This window comes from Pseudophryne corroboree, chromosome 3 (genome assembly GCF_028390025.1).
Source record: "Pseudophryne corroboree isolate aPseCor3 chromosome 3, aPseCor3.hap2, whole genome shotgun sequence".
Classification (NCBI taxonomy): Eukaryota; Metazoa; Chordata; class Amphibia; order Anura; family Myobatrachidae; genus Pseudophryne; species Pseudophryne corroboree.
The window spans coordinates 143656598-143670669 of record NC_086446.1 but is presented as its reverse complement, the minus strand read 5'-3'; the positions used below and the strand labels follow the sequence as shown (position 1 = coordinate 143670669).

The window sequence follows — 14072 nt, the reverse complement described above, 5'->3', positions numbered from 1 at the left end:
GGGAACCATATATTAAATGGCTTTTCAGAAAAGGGAGATGGTAGAAGAGCTTTCAGTACTTGTAGGACCGATGCACATTTCCTATTCTAGCCTCCAAAAACAGATTCAGTTGCATTTTCCAGCGTGTTTTGGATGCGCCTTTGCAAATGTCTTACATCGACAAACTTATTTAGTACTATTTTGCAAATAGGGTTACATTGTTGCAACATTGTGTTCCCTAATTGCTTGATTTTTTAAATGCAACAATTGATAAAGACACCTGATAACTGCTCTGTGGAGTCTTATTTTGTGTCTACTTTTTATCTACATTTAATTCTCTACCTCTAATCAAGGCATTTTTAAGTGCTGGGGGCTGCCAGGACGTGAGGCCTACCTAGACTTTAGATCTGAATTTGAATGTACTTGTGAACTAACTTAATTTCCTACTTCTAAATTCATTCCTAAATTCACTACTTACATGAATCCTGTAGTTGGGCATTTTGGGACTTCGATTGTGGGCATTGTTTTGTGTCCAGACCAGCAGCAGGTGGTGTGCATTTGCTGGAAAGGCATCGAAGACCTCCGATATGCTGCATCTCCTGATGTGTGTCTCCCTCAAGTGGCTGTCAGCAAATGCCTGCTAGACACCCCATTCCAAGCTGATTGTGACATCACGGTACATGCATCATAGAACAGGCATGCTAGAACATGGGTCTTCAACCTGCGACCCTCCAGCTGCTGTGGAACTACACATCCCAGCATGCCCTGCCTCAGTTTTAGCATACCTTAATAGCAAAACTGTGGCAGGGCATGCTGGGATGTGTAGTTTCACAGCAGCTGGAGGGCCACAGGATGAAGACCCATGTGCTAAAGCCAAGCCGCAGGTACATTGAATGCTAGCAAGCTGAATATTTAAATCCTTTTTATTCCGCAGCATTCCAATGTGGAAGATTCCATGGAACCAGAGATCCTTCCATTGAGAAGGACATGCTGCCTGGATGACTACACTGTGCAAATTAAATCACGGAGCCAGTTGGCTTGTGGGTGGCTCTGGTCACTGGGTGGTTGGGTGGGTGGTGTGTCGGAGGTGGAGCACATGCAAATGATTGTGTATCATCCAGCTAGTGAGAGAGAAAACTCATGCAGGAGTGTGCCTGCTTGTCAGTGGGTTATGCACCTTTCCAGACGTCAAATCTACATGGAGCAGCTGGAGAGGACAAGAGCAGGTTTGCAAAATATAGACAGAAGAGCTCTCCAGCCTAGTTTGCTGTCTGTTTCCACTTCTCTTTTCTTGAGCCGCTCCCTTCTATGCCCTTGCGCACTATCCTGACTTCTCCCATCTGCTTACTTTGTGCCTTCCAACGCACAATGCGAACTACAGGTAGTGCTGCAGGGCCCACACCCTTTTACTTGCCATACAGAGCATCTCTGGAGCTGTTACAGTGCCCAGCTTCTGCAAGAAATCAGCTTGAATGCTTCAGGGGCTGGGGCATAGCCAACATGAGCCCCACACCGAAGGAGGGTGGAGGTGTTTAATGCAAACTATAGGTCATCCAAGCGCCGCAAAAGGCCGCCATGCCCTGCACGCCCCTTTTCTCTTTTCATATGCAGACGAGGGTTGAAGCCAACTTTGACCCACTGCTTGGATGACATCACCATATGCAAATCCATCTGCTGCAGGCCTTCCCGCAGGAATGCTTGCACTAGTTGTTGCATTTGGTTTGTTGTTTGGGGGTGCTTCAGTATTAGGCAGCCTTCTGCCCTCCCATGTTCATCTGAAAATATGTGTTCTCCCTGCAGTTGTTGTCCCCAGATGAGAGTTCCCTTGTGCTGCCTCAGTTGAATCTTCTTTACTTGACAGAGATGTGCCTGAGCAGCGGCCCTCCCCAGCCCTATCCCAAATCATACTTATTTTGCATAGGAGATACCATGGTCATGAAGATTGTTCTCCCAGGGTGAGGTTCATTCATTGCATTCTGGGTATGCTGACCCCTGTGATTTCCCCAAATTTGGGAAACTTGACTGCATTATTTGTGGTAGTGGGGGACTGTGTTTGTGCTTTCCTCTGGTCAGCTCTGGTAAAAGTCAGATTTCTTTGTCTCAGATCTTCCTCTAGCCTTGTTCTTCTTTCGAGAGTTCCCTTGTGCTGCCTCAGTTGGATCTCCTTTACTTGACAGGGGGGTGCCCAAGCAGCGACCCTCCCCAGCTCTAGCCCAACTCCTACTTACCTGCCAGGTGAGATACTATGATCATGAAGGTGCTTCTCCCAGGGCAAGGGTCACTCATTGCACTCTGGGTGTGCTGCCCCTGTGATTTCCCCAAATGTGGGAAACTTGACTGCATAATTTGTGTTTCTACTGGTCGGCTTTCATATAATTCAGATCTCTTTGTCTCAGGTCTCTCTCCAGCCTAGTTTGCAGTCTGTTTCCACTTCTTCTTTTTTGAGCCCCTCCCTTCTATACCCTTGTGCACTATCCTGACTTCTCCTCCTGTCTGCTTACTTTGTGCCTTCCAATGCACAATGCAAACTACAGGTAGTGCTGCAGGGCCCACAAACTTTTACTTGCATTACAGAGCAGCTCTGGAGCTGTTACAGTGCCAAGCTGCTGCAAGAAATCAGCTTGAATGCTTCAGGGGCTGGGGCATTGCCAACATGAGCCCCACACCGAAGGAGGGTGGGGGTGTTTAATGCGAACTAAGGGTCATCCAAGCGCCGCAAAAGGCCGCCATTCCCTGCATACCCCTTTTCTCTTTTCATATGCAGATGAGGGTTCCAGCCAACTTTGGCCCACTGCTTGGATGACATCACTGTATGCAAATCCGGCTTCTGCAGACCTTCCCCGAGGAATGCTTGTACTAGTTGTTGCATTTGGTTTGTTGTTTGGGGGTGCTTCAGTATTAGGCAGCCTTCTGCCCTCCCATGTTCATCTGAAAATATGTGTTCTCCCTGCAGTTGTTGTTCCCAGATGAGAGTTCCCTTGTGCTGCCTCAGTTGAATCTCCTTTACTTGACAGAGATGTGCCTGAGCAGCGGCCCTCCCCAGCCCTATCCCAAATCATACTTATTTTGCATAGGAGATATCATGGTAATGAAGACTGTTATCCCATGGTGAGGTTCATTCATTGCATTCTGGGTATGCTGACCCCTGTGATTTCCCCAAATGTGGGAAACTTGACTGCATTATTTGTGGTAGTGGGGGACTGTGTTTGTGCTTTCCTCTGGTCAGCTCTGGTAGAAGTCAGATTTCTTTGTCTCAGATCTTCCTCTAGCCTTGTTCTTCTTTCGAGAGTTCCCTTGTGCTGACTCAGTTGGATCTCCTTCACTTGACAGGGAAGTGCCCGAGCAGCGACCCTACCCAGCTCTAGCCCAACTCCTACTTACCTGCCAGGTGAGATACTATGATCATGAAGGTGCTTCTCCCAGGGCAAGGCTCACCCATTGCACTCTGGGTGTGCTGCTCTTGCGATTTCCCCAAATGTGGGAAACTTGACTGCATAATTTGTGTTTCCACTGGTCGGCTTTCATATAATTCAGATCTCTTTGTCTCAGGTCTCTCTCCAGCCTAGTTTGCAGTCTGTTTCCACTTCTTTTTTTTTGAGCCCCTCCCTTCTATACCCTTGTGCACTATCCTGACTTCTCCTCCTGTCTGCTTACTTTGTGCCTTCCAATGCACAATGCAAACTACAGGTAGTGCTGCAGGGCCCACAAACTTTTACTTGCATTACAGAGCAGCTCTGGAGCTGTTACAGTGCCAAGCTGCTGCAAGAAATCAGCTTGAATGCTTCAGGGGCTGGGGCATTGCCAACATGAGCCCCACACCGAAGGAGGGTGGGGGTGTTTAATGCGAACTAAGGGTCATCCAAGCGCCGCAAAAGGCCGCCATTCCCTGCATACCCCTTTTGCTCTTTTCATATGCAGATGAGGGTTCCAGCCAACTTTGGCCCACTGCTTGGATGACATCACTGTATGCAAATCCGGCTTCTGCAGACCTTCCCCCAGGAATGCTTGTACTAGTTGTTGCATTTGGTTTGTTGTTTGGGGGTGCTTCAGTATTAGGCAGCCTTCTGCCCTCCCATGTTCATCTGAAAATATGTGTTCTCCCTGCAGTTGTTGTCCCCAGATGAGAGTTCCCTTGTGCTGCCTCAGTTGAATCTCCTTTACTTGACAGAGATGTGCCTGAGCAGCGGCCCTCCCCAGCCCTATCCCAAATCATACTTATTTTGCATAGGAGATATCATGGTAATGAAGACTGTTATCCCAGGGTGAGGTTCATTCATTGCATTCTGGGTATGCTGACCCCTGTGATTTCCCCAAATGTGGGAAACTTGACTGCATTATTTGTGGTAGTGGGGGACTGTGTTTGTGCTTTCCTCTGGTCAGCTCTGGTAAAAGTCAGATTTCTTTGTCTCAGATCTTCCTCTAGCCTTGTTCTTCTTTCGAGAGTTCCCTTGTGCTGACTCAGTTGGATCTCCTTCACTTGACAGGGAAGTGCCCGAGCAGCGACCCTACCCAGCTCTAGCCCAACTCCTACTTACCTGCCAGGTGAGATACTATGATCATGAAGGTGCTTCTCCCAGGGCAAGGCTCACCCATTGCACTCTGGGTGTGCTGCTCTTGCGATTTCCCCAAATGTGGGAAACTTGACTGCATAATTTGTGTTTCCACTGGTCGGCTTTCATATAATTCAGATCTCTTTGTCTCAGGTCTCTCTCCAGCCTAGTTTGCAGTCTGTTTCCACTTCTTTTTTTTTGAGCCCCTCCCTTCTATACCCTTGTGCACTATCCTGACTTCTCCTCCTGTCTGCTTACTTTGTGCCTTCCAATGCACAATGCAAACTACAGGTAGTGCTGCAGGGCCCACACCCTTTTACATGCTTTACAGAGCAGCTCTGGAGCTGTTACAGTGCCCAGCTGCTGCAAGAAATCAGCTTGAATGCTTCAGGGGCTGGGGCATAGCCAACATGAGCCCCACACCGAAGGAGGGTGGAGGTGTTTAATGTGAATTAGGGGTCATCCAAGCGCCGCAAAAGGCCGCCATGCCCTGCACATCCCTTTTTTCTTTTCATATGCAGACGAGGGTTGAAGCCAACTTTGACCCACTGCTTGGATGACATCACCATATGCAAATCCATCTGCTGCAGGCCTTCCCCCAGGAATGCTTGCACTAGTTGTTGCATTTGGTTTGTTGTTTGGGGGTGCTTCAGTATTAGGCAGCCTTCTGCCCTCCCATGTTCATCTGAAAATATGTGTTCTCCCTGCAGTTGTTGTCCCCAGATGAGAGTTCCCTTGTGCTGCCTCAGTTGAATCTCCTTTACTTGACAGAGATGTGCCTGAGCAGCGGCCCTCCCCAGCTCTATCCCCAAATCATACTTATTTTGCATAGGAGATACCATGGTCATGAAGATTGTTCTCCCAGGGTGAGGTTCATTCATTGCATTCTGGGTATGCTGACCCCTGTGATTTCCCCAAATGTGGGAAACTGGACTGCATTATTTGTGGTAGTGAGGGACTGTGTTTGTGCTTTCCTCTGGTCAGCTCTGGTAAAAGTCAGATTTCTTTGTCTCAGATCTTCCTCTAGCCTTGTTCTTCTTTCGAGTTGCTCCCTCGGTGTGGGGCTCATGATGGCTATGCCCCAGCCCCTGAAGCATTCAAGCTGATTTCTTGCAGCAGCTGGGCACTGTAACAGCTCCAAAGCTGCTCTGTAAGGCAAGTAAAAGGGTGTGGGCCCTGCAGCACTACCTGTAGTTTGCATTGTGCGTTGGAAGGCACAAAGTAAGCAGACAGGAGAAGTCAGGATAGTGCGCAAGTGCATAGAAGGGAGCAACTCAAGAAAAGAGAAGTGGAAACAGACTGCAAATTAGGCTGGAGAGAGACCTGAGACAAAGAGATCTGAATTATACGAGAGCCGACCAGGTGAAACACAAATTATGCAGTCATGTGTCCAACATTTGGGGAAACCGCAGGAGCAGCACACCCAGAGTGCAATGGGTGAGCCTTGCCCTGGGAGAAGCACCTTCATGATCATAGTATCTCACCTGGCAGGTAAGTAGGAGCTGGGCTAGAGCTGGGGAGGGTCGCTGCTCGGGCACCCCCCTGTCAAGTGAAGGAGATCCAACTGAGGCAGCACAAGGGAACTCTCGAAAGAAGAACAAGGCTAGAGGAAGATCTGAGACAAAGAAATCTGACTTTTACCAGAGCTGACCAGAGGAAAGCACAAACACAGTCCCTCACTACCACAAATAATGCAGTCCAGTTTCCCACATTTGGGGAAATCACAGGGGTCAGCATACCCAGAATGCAATGAATGAACCTCACCCTGGGAAAACAATCGTCATGACCATGGTATCTCCTATGCAAAATAAGTATGATTTGGGATAGAGCTGGGGAGGGCCGCTGCTCAGGCACATCTCTGTCAAGTAAAGGAGATTCAACTGAGGCAGCACAAGGGAACTCTCATCTGGGGACAACAACTGCAGGGAGAACACATATTTTCAGATGAACATGGGAGGGCAGAAGGCTGCCTAATACTGAAGCACCCCCAAACAACAAACCAAATGCAACAACTAGTGCAAGCATTCCTGGGGGAAGGCCTGCAGCAGATGGATTTGCATATGGTGATGTCATCCAAGCAGTGGGTCAAAGTTGGCTTCAACCCTCATCTGCATATGAATAGAGAAGAGGGGCGTGCAGGGCATGGCGGCCTTTTGCGGCGCTTGGATGACCCCTAGTTCGCATTAAACACCTCCACCCTCCTTCGGTGTGGGGCTCATGTTGGCTATGCCCCAGCCCCTGAAGCATTCAAGCTGATTTCTTGCAGCAGCTGGGCACTGTAACAGCTCCAGAGCTGCTCTGTAAGGCAAGTAAAAGGGTGTGGGCCATGCAGCACTACCTGTAGTTCGCATTGTGCGTTGGAAGGCACAAAGTAAGCAGACGGGAGAAGTCAGGATAGTGCGCAAGGGCATAGAAGGGAGCGGCTCAAGAAAAGAGAAGTGGAAACAGACAGCAAACTAGGCTGGAGAGAGACCTGAGACAAAGACATCTGAATTATACGAGAGCCGACCAGGGGAAACACAAATTATGCAGTCAAGTTTCCCACATTTGGGGAAATCACAGGGGCAGCACACCCAGAGTGCGATGGGTGAGCCTTGCCCTGGGAGAAGCACCTACATGATCATAGTATCTCACCTGGCAGGTAAGTAGGAGTTGGGCTAGAGCTGGGGAGGGTCGCTGCTCGGGCACCCCCCTGTCAAGTGAAGGAGATCCAACTGAGGCAGCACAAGGGAACTCTCGAAAGAAGAACAAGGCTAGAGGAAGATCTGAGACAAAGAAATCTGACTTTTACCAGAGCTGACCAGAGGAAAGCACAAACACAGTCCCCCACTACCACAAATAATGCAGTCAAGTTTCCCACATTTGGGGAAATCACAGGGGTCAGCATACCCAGAATGCAAAGAATGAACCTCAATCTGGGAGAACAATCTTCATGACCATGGTATCTCCTATGCAAAATAAGTATGATTTGGGATAGAGCTGGGGAGGGCCGCTGCTCAGGCACATCTCTGTCAAGTAAAGGAGATTCAACTGAGGCAGCACAAGGGAACTCTCATCTGGGGACAACAACTGCAGGGAGAACACATATTTTCAGATGAACATGGGAGGGCAGAAGGCTGCCTAATACTGAAGCACCCCCAAACAACAAACCAAATGCAACAACTAGTGCAAGCATTCCTGGGGGAAGGCCTGCAGCAGATGGATTTGCATATGGTGATGTCATCCAAGCAGTGGGTCAAAGTTGGCTTCAACCCTCGTCTGCATATGAAAAGAGAAAAGGGGCATGCAGGGCATGGCGGCCTTTTGCGGCGCTTGGATGACCTATAGTTCGCATTAAACACCTCCACCCTCCTTCGGTGCGGGGCTCATGTTGGCTATGCCCCAGCCCCTGAAGCATTCAAGCTGATTTCTTGCAGAAGCTGGGCACTGTAACAACTCCAGAGCTGCTCTGTATGGCAAGTAAAAGGGTGTGGGCCCTGCAGCACTACCTGTAGTTCGCATTGTGCGTTGGAAGGCACAAAGTAAGCAGATGGGAGAAGTCAGGATAGTGCGCAAGGGCATAGAAGGGAGCGGCTCAAGAAAAGAGAAGTGGAAACAGACAGCAAACTAGGCTGGAGAGCTCTTCTGTCTATATTTTGCAAACCTGCTCTTGTCCTCTCCAGCTGCTCCATGTAGATTTGACGTCTGGAAAGGTGCATAACCCACTGACAAGCAGGCACACTCCTGCATGAGTTTTCTCTCTCACTAGCTGGATGATACACAATCATTTGCATGTGCTCCACCTCCGACACACCACCCACCCAACCACCCAGTGACCAGAGCCACCCACAAGCCAACTGGCTCCGTGATTTAATTTGCACAGTGTAGTCATCCAGGCAGCATGTCCTTCTCAATGGAAGGATCTCTGGTTCCATGGAATCTTCCACATTGGAATGCTGCGGAATAAAAGGATTTAAATATTCAGCTTGCTAGCATTCAATGTACCTGCGGCTTGGCTTTAGCACATGGGTCTTCATCCTGTGGCCCTCCAGCTGCTGTGAAACTACACATCCCAGCATGCCCTGCCACAGTTTTGCTATTAAGGTATGCTAAAACTGAGGCAGGGCATGCTGGGATGTGTAGTTCCACAGCAGCTGGAGGGTCGCAGGTTGAAGACCCATGTTCTAGCATGCCTGTTCTATGATGCATGTACCGTGATGTCACAATCAGCTTGGAATGGGGTGTCTAGCAGGCATTTGCTGACAGCCACTTGAGGGAGACACACATCAGGAGATGCAGCATATCGGAGGTCTTCGATGCCTTTCCAGCAAATGCACACCACCTGCTGCTGGTCTGGACACAAAACAATGCCCACAATCGAAGTCCCAAAATGCCCAACTACAGGATTCATGTAAGTAGTGAATTTAGGAATGAATTTAGAAGTAGGAAATTAAGTTAGTTCACAAGTACATTCAAATTCAGATCTAAAGTCTAGGTAGGCCTCACGTCCTGGCAGCCCCCAGCACTTAAAAATGCCTTGATTAGAGGTAGAGAATTAAATGTAGATAAAAAGTAGACACAAAATAAGACTCCACAGAGCAGTTATCAGGTGTCTTTATCAATTGTTGCATTTAAAAAATCAAGCAATTAGGGAACACAATGTTGCAACAATGTAACCCTATTTGCAAAATAGTACTGAATAAGTTTGTCGATGTAAGACATTTGCAAAGGCGCATCCAAAACACGCTGGAAAATGCAACTGAATCTGTTTTTGGAGGCTAGAATAGGAAATGTGCATCGGTCCTACAAGTACTGAAAGCTCTTCTACCATCTCCCTTTTCTGAAAAGCCATTTAATATATGGTTCCCAGATAGGGGACATATCAGATATTGCCTTTCAAAAGCAGCAAATATCATACCACTTCTATTGCCATCAAAGATAAACATTGATTGTTTTCAGATATTGGATTGAAAAAGCAGTCTTTATTGACATAAAGAAGCAAAAAAACATACATAAACATTACACACATAAGTACTGTGTTGCAGCACAGATAAAACACAATACAAATGCTGTCGGTATAGTACAGTTCAAGAACTACAGCACAGGCCAGCCTACACTATAAATCATGAACTGCACTATACATTTAAACAATACAATAATACAACAGTTAATAAGGCTATGGGTGTGGAGTGTAAGAGGGTGAGGGAATCACAAGCCCGAAGCTTTATTGAAAGACAGACACATATAAAGGGAGGATTAATAAATACAAAGATATCCTTTACTATAGAATGTAGTCCAATCCGGTCTTTCAACTCTTCCACAACTTAAAAACGGATAGTGTTCCCAAGCCTTCCATCCTGGAATATCTTCAGTCTCTCGCCAATGAAGAAAACAATCCCTCCAGCAGACTCTTCAACCACGATACAAGATCACAGCCAAAAGGGCGAGAAGCAACTACACTTTTGTTTAACCAAAATAGCTAAAACTTAGTGGAGGAAAGTGCAGTGCACCAAAACATAAGCTGACACAATCATGGAGAATGCGCCAGCATATATGCTCTTCTATCTATATTTTGCAAACCTGCTCTTGTCCCCTCCAGCTGCTCCATGTAGATTTGACGTCTGGCAAGGTGCATAACCCACTGACAAGCAGGCACACTCCTGCATGAGTTTTCACTCTCACTAGCTGGATGATACACATTCATTTGCATGTGCTCCACCTCCGACACACCGCCCACCCAACCACCCAGTCACCAGAGCCACCCACAAGCCAACTGGCTCCGTGACTTAATTTGCACAGTGCAGTCATCCAGGCAGCATGTCCTTCTCAATGGAATAATCTCTGGTTCCATGGAATCTTCCGCATTGGAATGCTGCGGAACAAAAAGGATTTAAACATTCAGCTTGCTAGCATTCAATGTACCTGCGGCTTGGCTCTAGCACATGGGTCTTCATCCTGTGGCCCTCCAGCTGCTGTGAAACTACACATCCCAGCATGCCCTGCCACAGTTTTGCTATTAAGGTATGCTAAAACTGAGGCAGGGCATGCTGGGATGTGTAGTTCCACAGCAGCTGGAGGGTCGCAGGTTGAAGACCCATGTTCTAGCATGCCTGTTCTATGATGCATGTTCCGTGATGTCACAATCAGCTTGGAATGGGGTATCTAGCAGGCATTTGCTGACAGCCACTTGAGGTAGACACACATCAGGAGATGCAGCATATCGGAGGTCTTCGATGCCTTTCCAGCAAATGCACACCACCTGCTGCTGGTCTGGACACAAAACAATGCCCACAATCGAAGTCCCAAAATGCCCAACTACAGGATTCATGTAAGTAGTGAATTTAGGAATGAATTTAGAAGTAGGAAATTAAGTTAGTTCACAAGTACATTCAAATTCAGATCTAAAGTCTAGGTAGGCCTCACGTCCTGGCAGCCCCCAGCATTTAAAAATGCCTTGATTAGAGGTAGGGAATTAAATGTAGATAAGAAGTAGACGCAAAATAAGACTCCACAGAGCAGTTATCAGGTGTCTTTATCAATTGTTGCATTTAAAAAATCAAGCAATTAGGGAACACAATGTTGCAACAATGTAACCCTATTTGCAAAATAGTACTAAATAAGTTTGTCGATGTAAGACATTTGCAAAGGCGCATTTAAAACACACTGGAAAATGCAACTGAATCTGTTTTTGGAGGCTAGAATAGGAAATGTGCATCGGTCCAACAAGTACTGAAAGCTCTTCTACCATCTTCTTTTTCTGAAAAGCCATTTAATATATGGTTCCCAGATAGGGGACATATCAGATATTGCCTTTCAAAAGCAGCAAATATCATACCACTTCTATTGCCATCAAAGATAAACATTGATTGTTTTCAGATATTGGATTGAAAAAGCAGTCTTTATTGACATAAAGAAGCAAAAAAACATACATAAACATTACACACATAAGTACTGTGTTGCAGCACAGCCAAAACAATACAAATGCTGTCGGTATAGTACAGTTCAAGAACTACAGCACAGGCCAGCCTACACTATAAATCATGAACTGCACTATACATTTAAACTATACAATAATACAACAGTTAATAAGGCTATGTGTGTGGAGTGTAAGAGGGTGAGGGAATCACAAGACCGAAGCTTTATTGTAACACAGACACATATAAGGGGAGGGGCAATAAATAGAAAGGTATCCTTTACTATAGAATGTAGTCCAATCCGACCTCTGTGCTCTTCCACAACTGAAAAACGGATAGTGTTCCCAAGCCTTCCATCCTGGAATATCTTTGGTCTTTCGCCAATGAAGAAAACAATCCCTCCCTCCAGCAGACCCTTCAACCACGATACAAGATCACAGCCAAAAGGCCGAGAAGCAACTACACTTGAGCTTAACAAAAATGGCTAAAACTTAGTGGAGGAAAGTGCAGTGCACCAAAACATAAGCTGACACAATCATGGAGAATGTGCCAGCAGATATGCTCTTCTATCTATATTTTGCAAACCTGCTCTTGTCCCCTCCAGCTGCTCTATGTAGATTTGACGTCTGGCAAGGTGCATAACCCACTGACAAGCAGGCACACTCCTGCATGAGTTTTCTCTCTCACTAGCTGGATGATACACAATCATTTGCATGTGCTCCACCTCCGACACACCACCCACCCAACCACCCAGTCACCAGAGCCACCCACAAACCAACTGGCTCCGTGATTTAATTTGCACAGTGTAGTCATCCAGGCAGCATGTCCTTCTCAATGGAAGGATCTCTGGTTCCATGGAATCTTCCACATTGGAATGCTGCGGAACAAAAAGGATTTAAATATTCAGCTTGCTAGCATTCAATGTACCTGCGGCTTGGCTCTAGCACATGGGTCTTCATCCTGTGGCCCTCCAGCTGCTGTGAAACTACACATCCCAGCATGCCCTGCCACAGTTTTGCTATTAAGGTATGCTAAAACTGAGGCAGGGCATGCTGGGATGTGTAGTTCCACAGCAGCTGGAGGGTCGCAGGTTGAAGACCCATGTTCTAGCATGCCTGTTCTATGATGCATGTACCGTGATGTCACAATCAGCTTGGAATGGGGTGTCTAGCAGGCATTTGCTGACAGACACTTGAGGGAGACACACATCAGGAGATGCAGCATATCGGAGGTCTTCGATGCCTTTCCAGCAAATGCACACCACCTGCTGCTGGTCTGGACACAAAACAATGCCCACAATCGAAGTCCCAAAATGCCCAACTACAGGATTCATGTAAGTAGTGGATTTAGGAATGAATTTAGAAGTAGGAAATTAAGTTAGTTCACAAGTACATTCAAATTCAGATCTAAAGTCTAGGTAGGCCTCACGTCCTGGCAGCCCCCAGCATTTAAAAATGCCTTGATTAGAGGTAGAGAATTAAATGTAGATAAGAAGTAGACACAAAATAAGACTCCACAGAGCAGTTATCAGCTGTCTTTATCAATTGTTGCATTTAAAAAATCAAGCAATTAGGGAACACAATGTTGCAACAATGTAACCCTATTTGCAAAATAGTACTAAATAAGTTTGTCGATGTAAGACATTTGCAAAGGCGCATCCAAAACACGCTGGAAAATGCAACTGAATCTGTTTTTGGAGGCTAGAATAGGAAATGAGCATCGGTCCTACAAGTACTGAAAGCTCTTCTCCCATCTCCCTTTTCTGAAAAGCCATTTAATATATGGTTCCCAGATAGGGGACATATCAGATATTGCCTTTAAAAAGCAGCAAATATCATACCACTTCTATTGCCATCAAAGATAAACATTGATTGTTTTCAGATATTGGATTGAAAAAGCAGTCTTTATTGACATAAAGAAGCAAAAAAACATACATAAACATTACACACATAAGTACCGTGTTGCAGCACAGCCAAAACACAATACAAATGCTGTCGGTATAGTACAGTTCAAGAACTACAGCACAGGCCAGCCTACACTATAAATCATGAACTGCACTATACATTTAAACAATACAATAATACAACAGTTAATAAGGCTATGGGTGTGGAGTGTAAGAGGGTGAAGGAATCACAAGCCCGAAGCTTTATTGAAAGACAGACACATATAAATGGAGGATTAATAAATACAAAGATATCCTTTACTATAGAATGTAGTCCAATCCGGTCTTTCAACTCTTCCACAACTGAAAAACGGATAGTGTTCCCAAGCCTTCCATCCTGGAATATCTTCAGTCTCTCGCCAATGAAGAAAACAATCCCTCCAGCAGACTCTTCAACCACGATACAAGATCACAGCCAAAAGGGCGAGAAGCAACTACACTTGCGTTTAACCAAAATGGCTAAAACTTAGTGAAGGAAAGTGCAGTGCACCAAAACATAAGCTGACACAATCATGGAGAATGCGCCAGCATATATGCTCTTCTATCTATATTTTGCAAACCTGCTCTTGTCCCCTCCAGCTGCTCCATGTAGATTTGACGCCTGGCAAGGTGCATAACCCACTGACAAGCAGGCACACTCCTGCATGAGTTTTCACTCTCACTAGCTGGATGATACACATTCATTTGCATGTGCTCCACCTCCGACAC

General features: G+C 46.4%; 11 non-coding genes across 11 annotated transcripts; 7 read left to right on the top strand and 4 right to left on the bottom strand.

Moving 5' to 3' along the window:
• The first annotated feature begins 1883 nt into the window (after positions 1-1883).
• Positions 1884-2047, top strand: LOC134898853 (U1 spliceosomal RNA). Its single transcript, XR_010172541.1, has one exon. It is a non-coding gene; the product is annotated as a U1 spliceosomal RNA (small nuclear RNA).
• Positions 2048-2199: 152 nt separating this feature from the next.
• Positions 2200-2362, top strand: LOC134899417 (U1 spliceosomal RNA). The gene has a single exon (XR_010173093.1). It is a non-coding gene; the product is annotated as a U1 spliceosomal RNA (small nuclear RNA).
• A 674-nt stretch (positions 2363-3036) lies between these two features.
• LOC134899196 (U1 spliceosomal RNA) lies at positions 3037-3200 on the top strand. Its single transcript, XR_010172877.1, has one exon. It is a non-coding gene; the product is annotated as a U1 spliceosomal RNA (small nuclear RNA).
• A 152-nt stretch (positions 3201-3352) lies between these two features.
• LOC134899336 (U1 spliceosomal RNA) lies at positions 3353-3515 on the top strand. Its single transcript, XR_010173015.1, has one exon. It is a non-coding gene; the product is annotated as a U1 spliceosomal RNA (small nuclear RNA).
• Positions 3516-4190: 675 nt separating this feature from the next.
• On the top strand, positions 4191-4354 carry LOC134899127 (U1 spliceosomal RNA). The gene has a single exon (XR_010172810.1). It is a non-coding gene; the product is annotated as a U1 spliceosomal RNA (small nuclear RNA).
• Positions 4355-4506: 152 nt separating this feature from the next.
• Positions 4507-4669, top strand: LOC134899335 (U1 spliceosomal RNA). Its single transcript, XR_010173014.1, has one exon. It is a non-coding gene; the product is annotated as a U1 spliceosomal RNA (small nuclear RNA).
• A 675-nt stretch (positions 4670-5344) lies between these two features.
• LOC134898943 (U1 spliceosomal RNA) lies at positions 5345-5508 on the top strand. The gene has a single exon (XR_010172631.1). It is a non-coding gene; the product is annotated as a U1 spliceosomal RNA (small nuclear RNA).
• Positions 5509-5865: 357 nt separating this feature from the next.
• On the bottom strand, positions 5866-6028 carry LOC134899612 (U1 spliceosomal RNA). The gene has a single exon (XR_010173265.1). It is a non-coding gene; the product is annotated as a U1 spliceosomal RNA (small nuclear RNA).
• Positions 6029-6180: 152 nt separating this feature from the next.
• On the bottom strand, positions 6181-6344 carry LOC134899032 (U1 spliceosomal RNA). The gene has a single exon (XR_010172718.1). It is a non-coding gene; the product is annotated as a U1 spliceosomal RNA (small nuclear RNA).
• Positions 6345-7015: 671 nt separating this feature from the next.
• Positions 7016-7178, bottom strand: LOC134899484 (U1 spliceosomal RNA). Its single transcript, XR_010173156.1, has one exon. It is a non-coding gene; the product is annotated as a U1 spliceosomal RNA (small nuclear RNA).
• Positions 7179-7330: 152 nt separating this feature from the next.
• On the bottom strand, positions 7331-7494 carry LOC134899144 (U1 spliceosomal RNA). The gene has a single exon (XR_010172826.1). It is a non-coding gene; the product is annotated as a U1 spliceosomal RNA (small nuclear RNA).
• Between the last annotated feature and the right edge of the window lie 6578 nt (positions 7495-14072).